The sequence below is a fragment of the Entelurus aequoreus genome, linkage group LG01 (assembly GCF_033978785.1).
Source record: "Entelurus aequoreus isolate RoL-2023_Sb linkage group LG01, RoL_Eaeq_v1.1, whole genome shotgun sequence".
Lineage (NCBI taxonomy): Eukaryota > Metazoa > Chordata > Actinopteri > Syngnathiformes > Syngnathidae > Entelurus > Entelurus aequoreus.
The window spans coordinates 28455201-28469726 of NC_084731.1; positions in this window are offsets into that span (position 1 = coordinate 28455201).

Consider the following 14526-nt stretch of genomic DNA (forward strand, 5'->3'; position numbering starts at 1 on the left):
TCGGTCAATCTTTGATGTCAGAAATGTCCCACTCTTAAAAAAAAATCGCCCAATGTGTCACCATACAAACTGCTCTGTTTTCATCGAACAATTCCACAGTATTCTGGACATCTGTGTTGGTGAATCTTTTGCAATTTGTTTAATGAACAATGGAGATTGCAAAGAAGAAAGTTGTAGGTGGGATCGGTGTATTAGCGGCTGGCTGTAGCAACACAACAAGGAGTACTTACTTGGATAGCAGACGCCTAGCCGATGCTAGCTGTCAACCGCACGGATGATCGGGTGAAGTCCTTTGTCGCACCGTCGATCGCTGGAACGCAGGTGAGCACGGGTGTTGATGAGCAGATGAGGGCTGGCTGGCGTAGGTGGAGCGCTAATGTTTTTATCATAGCTCTGTGAGGTCCGGTTGCTAAGTTGCTAAGTTATCTTCAGCGTCGTTAGCAACAGCATTGTTAAGCTTTGCCAGGCTGAGAATTATTAACTGTGTAATTACATGTCCATGGTTTAATAGTATTGTTGATCTTCTGTCTATCCTTCCAGTCAGGGATTTATTTATTTTGTTTCTATCTGCATTTGAGCCAGATGCTATCACGTTAGCTCAGTAGCTAAAGAGCTTCGCTGATGTATTGTCGTGGAGATAAAAGTCACTGTGAATGTCCATTTCGCGTTCTCGATTCTCATTTTCAAGAGGATATAGTATCCGAGGTGGTTTAAAATACAAATCCGTGATCCACAATAGAAAAAGGAGAGTGTGTGGAATCCAATGAGACCTTGTACCTAAGTTACGGTCAGAGCGAAAAAAGATACACCCTGCACTGCATCTCTAGTTCTTCACTCTAACGTTCCTCATCCACGAATCTTTCATCCTCGCTCAAATTAATGGGGTAATCGTCGCTTTCTCGGTCCGAATCTCTCTCGCTCCATTGTAAACAATGGGGAATTGTGAGGAATCCTACCTCCTGTGACGTCACGCTACTTCCGGTATAGGCAAGGCTTTTTTTAATCAGTGACCAAAGTTGCGAACTTTATCGTCGTTGTTCTATACTAAATCCTTTCAGCAAAAATATGTCAATATCGCAAAATGATCAAGTATGACACATAGAATGGATCTGCTATCCCCGTTTAAATAAAAAAAAATCATTTCAGTAGGCCTTTAATTATTTAGCCTAAACATCGTGTCAGCCACACTAAACCATCGTTTAAGGTTCCCCTCCTTGGATAATTTTTTACACGGGTAAGTGCGCCGTCTATTTGTTGAATCTCCGGCTCTCAGCTTTGTATGGACTCAATGATCGTTTACAAACTGAGTTCGGAGAGGAAGTGACGCCAGAAAGAAACAGCTAGTTTCATAACAACCGGTTTCGTAACTCGGAGGTAACCACTGGAAAGATGGAGGCGAATCATCCAGACATGCCCGTGTTTCTCCTTCTTGTACATGTACAAACGCTGGTGGAAATCACACATGTATACCTTAAGAGAAGGAAAAGCGCGATTGCAGCTATTTGGGATACAACACTTCTCAGATGGCAACATAGCAATGTTGAGCGACAGTTTTGGATAAACCCTGGTAGAACGGCAACCTGGTGGGATATGTTTGTCACCGAGTGTGTTGTGCTAGAGGAACGGCAAAATAACTTATGAATGTCCAGGTCAGCTGTGATTTTATTAAGCGAAAAACTTTTTCTATTTGTCATTTGTCCCGTGGATGAGGGAGGACTACGGAAAACAGCAAATACATTTGGACTGGCCAAGCAGACTATCAGTTAGTGTCCGCGATGTATGTTGAGTGATTACCCAACGTCTAGTTTTGTACTCCGTAACTATTGTGAAACCATGAAGTGGTAGCGACCGTCAAGTACGACCGCCAATTTCAGCCTCCAAGCACAGGCAGGATTGCAAGAATGTACAATGAAGGTGAAGGCAAAAGAGTGAGTGTCCTGACCAGGTACTGTATATCTAAATCCCTAGATTTATTTTTGTCAAATGTTCTGCATCACATTGTTTACTTTCACACGTCCGTTAAATATATGATTCATGCATGATGGCTCAGGTGTGATTCACTACAATAGTCTAACAGCTGCTGATGGTGAGGCAAGCAAGGTTTACTGTTAAAAGAAATGTGGCAATAGTCTACATTGAAACACAGGGTAAGGATACACTTCCAGGTCAGAGGATATATGCGCTTCTGCCATTTTTCGCGCATGCGTACTAGGTCGCGTTGCGCCGGCGGACGGGGGGGAGGAGGTCTTAAACGATGGCAATGTGTGTGTGTGGACAGGGATAAGGTGAGGTGGGATATACCCTGTATAACCTTAGCCGGCTTATTGTACAAGCAGCCTCAGTCTTTAAACATGCATAATTTTTAGTGTGTGCAACTGTGTGTGAGTTTGCGCCTTTGTGGCCCTTCTTTTGTGTATCTGTCAGCATGTCCCCAGGTGGGTGGTCCCAGGGACTGAGTCCGTCAAGAGTAACTCACATGAATGTGTCACATATGATACTTCCTCAGGCTTCGGCCAAACACCATGTGATCCTGCCTCAAACACTCCGGGCTGATCCCTTTCATCCCCTGTGTTCCCTCCAGCACCCACTACTGCATCCTCACCACCGCCCTTCTCCCTGCACTGGACACGTCGTTGTCACCCACCCTGCTCTCTGCTCCGCCGCTGCTAGCAACAGCTGGTCTCAACTTGCAGCTGATCGGCACTTTTTCTTTATTTATCTTTGGCTGGATGCTGTTGGCGACACGGGCCTGAAGCCAGCTGCTGTAAACAGCGAGTTTAAAGCAGCTGGCTTTGTCTCCCACAGAAATGCAATAAATCTCTGGTGTTTGATGATACAATGATTAAATACTGTGTACTATGTACAGCTAATAGTGCAAGACTGGTATCTCTTCTTTGAACTGACAGACTTAAAAGTTCAGGGTCAGTTATGCGAGTTCACAGTGAAGACCGAGGCTATTCAAAGGCTGGAACACAAACCTACTGAGTCAAAGGGCATTATCTTTATATAGTACAGCAGTTCACTTTACGACACTTTGTTAACTGCAGAATTAGAACCAAACCATAATTGTTCATGATGAATTCCTTTCGGATCCATCATCAGCCATTAGACTCTGTGCTTTCATTAAACATTTCTAAAGCCCTTAGACTTAGACTTACACCTAGTTCCTCCCGTTCCTATTGGAACATTGGGCGACGAGTCCCCTCCTTTTTCTCCGGTCTCTGGCGGCTCTTCTTGCTCCGTGCCAGCTGACACCCATCTCCCTTAGGTCTTCCTTGGCTGTTTGTCTCCACGTCTTCTTCGGTCTCTTCCTTATTCCACCTTCTGGCATCCAGTCCATTGCCATACTTGCCGGTCTCTCTCTTGGCAGTCGGAGTATGTGCCCTATCATTCTCCTTCTCCTTTCGGCAACAATGTCAGACAGTAGTGGTGCCTGCCCTTCTCATCACCTCCTCGTTGGAGATGTGGTCTCTCCAGGAGATCTTCAGGATGGATCTGGGACATCATCGGTGGAAGACAACCAGCCCAGGAGATCTTCAGGATGGATCTGGGGCATCATCGGTGGAAGACATCCAGCTTGTTGGCAATACTGGCTGTTTTCATCCACGTCTCATAGGCGTAGGTTGCTGTTGGTATGACCACTGATATCAACAGGCGTAGCTTGATAGCCGTTGTGATGGCTTTGGACGACCAGATGTTTCGGAGCCGTTGGAACACTCCTGCAGCTTTACCAATTCTGTTATTGATGTCTTTCTCCATGTCTCCTGTACTTTAGATGTTACTTCCAAGATAGGCGAAGTCGAAAAAAGTGTTGGAAAGTGGTGGAAAGTGTTGTATTTGTCCCACGGCCATGGCCTTGGTGTTTTCTTGGCTTATCCGTAGTCCGACTTTTTCTCCGTGCTCATGGAGATTGTTGGTCATCTCTTGGAGTGCACACTGAGTATGGCTAACCAGAGCCAGGTTATCCGCAAAGTCTAGGTCGGTTAATCTTCCCCCACCCCACTTGATGCCAAAGTTTGCCCCGGTGACGGACTTCTTAGACATCCATCTATTATTTGAGGGCAGCTTCCGGGTGGTGCTGACAGCAGGTGTCAACCACAATAAACTGGAAAAACTGCAGAGCGTTTCATTTTCTTAGTGAGTTAAATGCTAAGAGACTCTCTAATCAGATCTCCTGGGTTCCTGACTGGTCTAATGACTCTTTTGAGTGATGTATGACATTACTGTATCTCAAAGGCAGATGGATGCCCTTGGAAGGAAGTGTATGTACTTAATGGTTGATGCACAACAGAGCTCTGCAGACGTCATTACGTCTTTGGAAATTAAAAAGCTAACCCTTCGATCCTCTCCTTGTACATGACAAGTATCATTACAGTAAAGTGTGCTGATTCTTTCAGAAATAACTCCACAGAGGCTGATTGTTGACAATCAAACAATAACGTCCAAAATATTAAATATAATACACTCAAAGTTTGATGTAATGCGGTCCGATTTATTCTATATAACGTGGTCTTGCCATGGAAGCAGAGTTTTTGCCCGTTTTCATCACGGTGTGGTGGCCGGTAGACTGGGGTGTAGGACTAGCTAACGAGCTAAATAATTTATGCGTCTTAGCCGGCTGACCATATAACCTGTAGGCCGTTTAGGACTGCTACAAACTGGGCTAGTTAGCCTAATATGGCTAACGCTAGCAAGCATGTCCACAGCATCTAAAGCACAGGTGTCAAACTCAAGGCCCTGGGGGCCAGAACTGGTCCGCCACCTGAAAGAATTTACGTCAGTAAAGTACCTTATTTTCCTATGAAATGTTTTTTGTTTTTTTTCCATTTTGATAGAAAAAAATAAATGTAATGCATTAATTACATTACTTTTCAACTTTAATATTATCCGAAATTGCAACAAATATCATATTATCTTACTTTCCAAACAATTTTTTTTTTTAAATAAAAATAAATACTTGTTTGACTTATGATTTCAAAGCAAGTTATTAATTGAATTGTACACTGTAAAAATAAAAAATAGGAACATTTACGGTGGTTTTACTGCGATGAGGTGGCGACTTGTCCAGGGTGTACCCCGCCTTCCGCCCGAATGCAGCTGAGATAGGCTCCAGCAAACCCTGCGACTCCAAAAGGGACAAGCGGTAGAAATGGATGGATGAATGGACGATGGTTTTAATAGCTTATAAGTGCAAATTGAAAAACTGCTACTTTTTTTTTTACAGTAAAATTCTGTCGACTGAGCTGCCAGTTTTTTACCGTAAAAACTGTGGCTGTTTTTACGGTGTCTTACTGTAAATGGAATTAAAGTAAAAAAAAAAGTTAAAAGGCAGATCAGTTGCCAGAATTAAAAAAAACTGTTTTTCTATTTACGCTAATATGTTGTAAAAAAAAACAACAAAAAAAACTAAAAAAACACTGTCTAAATTGGCTGTACCCAGCTGTACTCTTTCTTCCATTTACTGTATTACTTTATGTTGTAAAAAAAACAACACTGTATATTATACAGTAAAATTCTGGTGACTGTCAGTTTTTTACTGTAAAATCTACAAATAGTTTTTATACAGTGTTTGAAAAAAATATTTATTATTCAAATGCATGGGAAAAAAAAGGCTTGGGACCAGCTAGCTAGCTGAAATTGAAGCAGTGAAACAAAGAGAGCAAGTGCTCTGTCATTTGGATAACACTACAAAATGTGTTGGAGAAGGGCTAGAGCACAAAAATAGAGAGATAGCACTTAGCTTTGATGACGACAAAGGGGCAAAAAAGAGTACAGCTGAACCAAGAGTAGCGTGAACTATTTTTTCTCTGTCTGAAAATATGAGGAATTCTATATGACGCGACCTCGGGAATAATGCGATCGGTATTTTATGGACCCCACCAACTGCGTTGTATCGAACTTTGAGTGTAGACATATATGGACTGTACATCCTCAACTGTTTGTACAGTTGTGTAATACATAGGGCCTGATTGACCCTTAAGGAAGAAGTTTGATCTATAAAAACGTCTTCAATTGGCGATTTCTCACCCCTTCGTCCAACTACATATGTCTCAGCTGTTCCTACTTAAATAGGTATATATATATATATATATATATATATATATATATATATATATATATATATATATATATATATATATATATATATATATATATGTATACATATACATATGTATACATATACATATATATACATATATATATATATATATATATATATATATATATATATATATATATATATATATATATATATATATATATATATATATATATATATATATATATAACGCGGAGGCTATTTCATCCCTACAAGCCTGTTTCACAGGTTTCCCTGCTCTTCAGGGGACTTTATTAATTTGAAAAATCCCCCGAAGAGCAGGGAAACCTGCGAAACAGGCTTGACCGGTACTTTTTAGAGGCGGTATAGTACCGAATATGATTCATTAGTATCGTGGTACTATATTAATACCGGTATACCGTACAACCCTATCACACACAACACGTCCACTAGTACTACACACTATTTTATGGATTGCACACGCTGTTTAGCGCCTGGTATTAAAGATTAAGATTAAAGTAGATCTTAGTAAATCAGGCCTTTAATGCACGTGAGAATTCTGTCTTTTTATCTTGCAAATATCACTATTAGGACATAATTACTCATTTCTTCCGAGACCACTTTGTGTGAATTAGACCCTTACTTTGCTACAACGGCTTCACTAGCACACGAGGATGCTATTTCATTCCACCACAGGTTTTCCTTCCGTCAGCACTTTTTGGGGCAGTACGCTTCCACAAAAAGGTCACGTGCATTCTGTCCTCCTGATCTCTCATATGTGCACGGGAAACCCGAGAGCTATTTTGCGTAGCGCGCTATGCGCTGGAACACTCTGCCGGGTTTTAGACGGGATCAGCTCAAAATAATCAGCCCGCATCATCAATTTCATTCAATCACCACTCAGCCGGTGAAATATCATCAAGTGCCATAAGTGCTGAATATGACATATTCTTGTACTGGTGCTTGTTTAAAGGACACTTAGAGGTTATAGCAGGTTTTTTTTGCACATGAAACATTTCCTAGCAACTTTCTTGGGATTTAGTTTAATTTTGCACACATTGCTTCACCTTTGCTGTTTCTAACCGTCCTTTGCATGCTTGCTTTTTCTGCTATGACAATTTGACTCTATCTTCAGTTCTAGTGTGCCTTGTAGTTGTCATCACATGACTCCTTCCAACCATTTTGTGTGTTTAAAGTTAAAGTTAAAGTACCACTGGTAGTCACACACACACTAGGTGTGGTGAAATTACCCCCTGCATTTGACCCATCCTCTTGTTCCACCCCCTGGGAGGTGAGGGGAGCAGTGAGCAGCAGCGGTGGCCGTGCCCGGGGAATCATTTTGGTGATTTAACCCCCAAGTGGTTTGAGTGTCCGCCCTGAGATCGGTAGGTTGTGAGTTCAAACCCCGGCCGGGTCATACCAAAGACTATAAAAATGGGACCCATTACCTCCCTGCTTGGCACTCAGCATCAAGGGTTGGAATTGGGGGTTAAATCACCAAAAATTATTCCCGGGCGTGGCTACGCTGCTGCCCACTGCTCCCCTCACCTCCCAGGGGGTGATCAAGGGGATGGGTCAAATGCAGAGGACAAATTTCACCACACCTAGTGTGTGTGTGACAATCATTGGTACTTTAACTTTAACTTAACTTTAATTCCAACCCTTTAAGATGAGTGCCAAGCAGGGAGAAAATGAGTCCCATTTTTATAGTATTTGGTATGACTCGGCCGGGGTTTGAACTCACGACCTACCGATCTCAGGGCGGACACCCTAACCACAAAGCCACTGAGCCGGGATTTCTGAAATTTTCTTCTGAAAACGGACCGTGCGACAAGATGTATGTGACAGTTTCTGGCTGTCGTGCGGGTTCTCAGGACCACCAAGGAAGGACATTGTCGAGCAGGTTTTGACTTTTTTTAATTCTTTCTATAAAGCTGCGTCTTCTTGCTTCGGGTCGCTTTTCAGCTCCACCTCGCTCTGCTCACTTCGCCGTCTGCTTTTTAGCACCACGTCGTTGTCTCCGTCTGGCTCTCGGTCTCTTGCGCGCTGCGTCTGCTTCAGACTCTCCAGCTCTCTCTCCCCCGTCGTTCTCGGCTGCCGCCTCTTTTACACACTGAGAGGGGATTACTCAATTGTGCCCAGGTGCGCGATCCACGCACCTGATCTAGTTTGCGGCGTCGAACCCGGCGCACCCGCCTCGGTGCTTGCTCGCCGTCCCAGCCTCCTCACCGCCATCTTGGAGCGGGCTCCGGTATGCCTTGCCTCGCTGTCGGAATGCCGGCCCCGCCTCTCCACAATGTACTTTGCACATTTCACCGTCATCTTTTGGCAAATCAAATCCCTCATGCGTGCACTGCAAAAACTGAAATCTAAGTAATATTAAATATCTCAAATAAGGCTGATATTTGCTTATTTTCTGTCTGATAAGATAATTCTTCTCACTAAGCAGATTTTATGTTAGTGTGTTTTACTTGTTTTAAGGGTTTGGGTCCTAAATGATCTCGGTAAGATATTACAGCTTGTTGCTGAGAGTTTATGACCTATATTAAGTAAAACATGCTTGAAACTAGAATATCAACTGTTGCAAAGCTGTGTCATCAACACTCACAAGTATAAAACTACCTTTTTAAAGTAATAATTTCTTATTTAAAGCATGAAAAAAAAAAATCATGACTTTGACACAATTGTGTCTCATATTAAAACAGATGACAGCCAAATGGACTTTGCTGTTTTATTTTCAATGAAACAATAGAAAATACGTACCGTATTTTTCGGACTATAAGTCGCAGTTTTTTTCATAGTTTGGCCGGGGGTGCGACTTATACTCAGGAGCGACTTATGTGTGAAATTATTAACACATTACCGTAAAATATCAAATAATATTATTTAGCTCATTCACGTAAGAGACTAGACGTATAAGATTTCATGGGATTTAGCGATTAGGAGTGACAGATTGTTTGGTAAACGTATAGCATGTTCTATATGTTATAGTTATTTGAATGACTCTTACCATAATATGTTACGTTAACATACCAGGCACATTCTCAGTTGGTTATTTATGCGTCATATAATGTACACTTATTCAGCCTCACTATTTTTTATTTATTTTAAATTGCCTTTCAAATGTCTATTCTTGGTGTTGGGTTTTATCAAATAAATTTCCCCAAAAAATGCGACTTATACTCCAGTGCGATTTATACATGTTTTTTTCCTTCTTTATTATGCATTTTCGGCCGGTGCGACTTATACTCCGGTGCGACTTATACTCCGAAAAATACGGTACTAAAGTAGTACAGTTGTTATTAGTGAGAATATACTTATTTTAAGGTATTTTTTGGGTTAATTGAGGTTGGCTAATTTTACTTGTTTTGGAAAGTCTTGACAAGCCAAATTGTCTTATTCTATTGGCAGATAATTTTGCTTAGTTAAAAAAAAAATACCCCTAATTTTTAATTTTATTTTTTTCTTGTTTTTGAACACTGACTTTTTGCAGTGTGGGGAGAATGCCGGAGAATTGCGATAGTTGAACCCGAGGAAGACGTTTTATCCGTTGTTGCTGTTGGAACCTCTAGGAATAAAGAAAGAGATGGAAAATAGTTGAAAAGAGATTAGTGGCTGTTGTGTTGAACTTTTCCCCAGTTTCACCTGGCTGCATGGGAGGACTTTTCAGCCATGTTGGGCCCCTGGGATCCGGTGCTCAGTAGAGTGGACAATGCATATGGGCTGTAGTCTGGAGTGTGTGTGTGTGTGTGTGTGTGTGTGTGTGTGTGTGTGTATGTGTGTGTGTGTGTGTGTGTGTTTAAATGTGTGTCTGGAGAGGCAGCTGTCCAGCTCATCTTCCCCCCCCTGTGGCCCGCCTCATTTATAATTAACCCAGATGACCAGGTGGCTATGTCCCTCTGTCCCTGCCAAGGCATGCTTCCTTCTCACCTCTGAACTTCTATCGGACATTCCGCAGCTCATGTTTGCCGCTCATATAGTGCATGCTTCGCCAGACATGTTTTAGAAGGCGTGCCAAGGTACGGTTCAGGTGCTCAAGGACTTTTTCATATGACATCTTTAGTAAAATGGAGGCCACGTGTTGCTATACAGTTTTTAATGCGGTGATTCACCAACGCCTCTATTTTGAAGAGGCCAGGGCCCTCCATGTCACATCCTGTTTACATCCTGTACATTTTGGCGCGGCTATTTCGAAGAGCGTCGACGACACTTGTGTTTATTTCCACGAGTGTCGAACCAGAGCTCTGTGAGCCTGTCTAAGGCCCCTTCTACACTAAGCCAGCTAAGGTTATCCAGGGTAAATCCCACCTAACCATATCCTTGTCCACACACACACAATTGTCGTTTAAGACCCCCTCCCCACCTCCGTCCGCCGGCACAACGCGACCTAGTACGCATGCGCGGAGAATGCACACTTCATAGTCACCTCCAGTGTTGCTTTGTGTGCAAGTTCTTAAATGTAACTTATCTGAACAATAACCAATGTTGTGGTATTTCAATTAACTGGAATCCAGTGTGCTGTGGGGCCCTATTGTAGTGAATCACACCTGACCCGTCATAAATTAATCACATCTTTAATCATTCATCAATCAATCTAGGGATCTAGATATCTGGTCAGGACACTCCTCACTCTTTTGCCTTCACCTTCATTGTCTATTTGTTTTTGGTGACTTTATATACTCCGGACCTAGACCAGTGGTTCTTAACTTGGGTTCGATCGAACCCTAGGGGTTCGGTGAGTCGGGCTCAGGGGTTCGGTGGAGGTCAAGACACACCCGACTCATCGTGTAAATAAAAACTTCTCCCTATCTGCGTATTACGTATACGGCAACAGCAGAAGTCAGACTGATTTGCAGGTGTATAATTTGTTGTGGGTTTATGCACTGTGTTGGTTTTGTTCTTTGAACAAGGTGATGTTCATGCACGGTTCATTTTATGCACCAGTAAAAAAACATGGTAACACTTTAGTATGGGGAACATATTGGCTCTTAACTAGTCATTATTAAGTACTTATTAAGGCCTTATTCGGCATGGCCTTATTATAACCCTAACCCTCTAACCCTGGCCCTACCCCTCTAACCCTAACCCTAACCAAATAACTCTAAATTAAGTCTTTGTTACTTAGAATATGTTCCCCATAGTGTCCAAACAACTCTAAATTAAGTCTTTGTTACTTAGAATATGTTCCCCATACTAAAGTGTTAACAAAAACATTTAACTTTGTCTTGAATTTGAAAAAAAAAACAACATTTTATTTTTCACTAAAGAAGGGTTCGGTGAATGCGCATATGAAACTGCTGGGGTTCGGTACCTCCAACAAGGTTAAGAACCACTGACCTAGACGTTGAGTCCGCGACATACATGGCGGACAATAACTGATACAGTCTGCTTTGCCAGTACAAAAGCATTCGCCGTTTTCTGTAGTCTTCCCTCGACAGCCAGGTAATACAAAGCACACGCTACCTTTTTTATCACATCCACGGGAACCCGCATTCTCGTTGTCTCCCTTTCGACAAATGGACAAAGTTTTTCAGTAAGTACAATTACAGCTGGCATTGGAAAGTTCTCTTGCCGTCTGAGAAGTGTTGTATCCCAAATAGCTGCAATCGCTTTCTCTTAAGGTATTCATGTGTGATTTCCACAAGCGTCTGTACAGACGGAAGGAGAAACACGGGCATGTCTTGATGACTCGCCTCCATATTTCCGGTAGTTAGCTCAGAGTTACGAAACCGCTTTATTATGAAGCTAGCTGACGTCACTTCCTCTCCGAACTCAGTTTGTAAACGATCAATGAGTCCATACAAAGCTAAGAGCCGGAGATACAAGAAATACACGGCACACTTACCCGTGTAAAAAATTGTACGAGTAGGTGGACCTTAAACAGTGATTTAGCGTGGCTGAAACGAGGGGTTTAGGTTAAATAATTATTCGTTTAAGGGGTTATCCGGCTTAATGTAGACATATCTTAAAAACCTCTAAAGGCTTAGCTCTTATTTCCAAAATTGGGTACACTACTGAATTGGGGTCTTATGGCCACTTATGTGGACACTTATACTGCCATCTGGTGGTGTCAGAAGAGTATAACATACAATGGAATTTGGAAAAAAAAGTGTAAAAATAAGAATTAGCATGTCACTAAACATGAAGTACACGGTTGTGTACTTATGGACTAAGTACATCATATCAAAAGATGATTGTTAGTTTTTATTCTAATTAGGGTCCAATAAGCCCAAATAGCAAAGAGAAATACAAAAAAGCATGTAAACAAACAGCTTGGGCCTTAAGAGGCTAAGAGATGACTTTGCGTGATCAGAGACGCTTTAAATGTGTCCAAACGCTCACAGTGTCACTGTACAGTTTTGGTTTTGCCCGGCAACTGATTTGCACCACAGTCACTTTTAAAACCCGCTTTTTGAGTCTGTTTGGAAGATGTTTGGTATACTCTAAAACAGGCCTGCGCAATTATTTTGACTCGGGGGGGCCAAATTTAGAGAAAAAATGTGTCTCGGGGCCGGTATATCTGATTTTTAGGAACATAAATACAAAACCTCACAATGATGGAATGCTAAAAACGTTATGACAGACCGCCTTAAACGGAATGGAATTTTAAATTTTTTTTTACTGAATGAGACACCCAGAATGTACATGAAAATAAAGAATATGAACTACGAACGATAAATCACTGAATATTGACAACATATGAACATCACACAACAACAAAAAATGCAACAAACACAGCGAAATATGAACGCAAAGGGTAAAAAAACATACCACATACAATCTGATATATTTGAAATATCACTAAGCTTTAGAACTTTGTTGTAAAAATCTCCTTCCGCGTCTGTCCCTGACACCTGCATTTCAGGCTGGCCGCTCTGGAAACACTCTGTGGAAACGCTCCCCACCCACATCGTCTGAGCTGCGGTGACGTAGATTAACATAGTAACTAGTATATCATGCAAAAGGGCAGATTCCAACCATTAAAATACTTTGTATAGTTCAAGACTTACGGTCATTTGAAAACATCACTGCACATCATAATGGCAGGTACAGTTTCCATCTTAAAGATCTAAAAAAAATATTTGGGAATGTCCGGCGGGCCAGATTGAAAAGCTTACCGGGGCGCGTGCAGAACTTGGGTCTTAATTTGTCCAGGTCTGCTCCAAAAGTATCCTAATTTATTTTCTGAAAAAGTACACTGTTTAAATATATATCTTGAAGTCATCACCGCTATTTTTTTCCTGACAAGGATGAAAACAAACGTATAGATTCACCCGGTCAAAACATTAGGTACACCTGCACACTGGCCAATCGATTCAGACTTAAACTTATTGTCTAAATATGTACCATATTTTTCGGACTATAAACCACTACTTTTCCTTAAGCTTTGAAAAAACTGTGTGGCTAATTCACGGCTATAATGTTTTGTATTTGACAAATAGTTTTTAACACTGACAGACACTCTGAAAAGGTATGTTATTGTCTGTACCATGGCGCCATCTTTAAGACGAGTTTGCTCACTCCAAAAGCTGCGAATTGTAAATGTACATCGTGTTTTGTTCCTTAAACCGGAAGTACAAACATATATCCCTTTTTGTCTACTATTTGCTGCTATCTGCTCGAAAGGATTTTTCATTCATCACTCCAAGCAACGTTTTTAAGTTTTACAATATAACTAAAACAATTCATACTTACTAAAAGTATCCTAATTTATCTTTTGAAAATGTACACTGGTTAAATATACATCTTGAAGTCATCGCCACAATTTTTCTCCTGACACGGATGAAAACAAACATCGTAGAGATTCACCCGGTCACAACATTAGGTACGCCTGCACACTGGCCGATCGATTCTGACTCTGCATAATAATGCTTCTTTTAGCAACATTTATGACACAGCATGTTGGTGTTATTATGCACATACCAAGAATAGATGAAAATAATAATTTTTTTGTTTTGTTTTTTAACAACCTGAAGCAGGTTGAGCACTTCATTTATTTTCTAAATAAGTATTGCATGTTTCGGATAATAAGCCACTACTTTTCCTCAAGCTTTGAACCCCGTGGCTTATAAAACTGTGCGGCTAATGACTCTGAAAAGGTGTGTATTGTTTGTGCCATGGCGCCATCTTTAAGATAAGTTTGCTCACTCCGAATGCTGCGTGTTTTGTGTCTTAAACCGGAAGTACATCCCTTTTCGTCTACTATTTGTCTATAGCATTTCTGCTCGAAAGGATCCTTTATTCATCACTCCAAGCAACATTTGTAAGTTTTACAATAGAACTAAAACAATTCATACTTACTAATCCTTCCAATGTGTAGTGTCTGTCGGAGTGTTTTCATGCATATTTGCACATACTCTCGTAATGTAGTTAGCGACGTTATCATTAACGATTATGCTAACACGTTTATAAGTGTCTGTGTTAGTAATATTACCTTACAATTGGATTATTTTTGTATTGTTTCA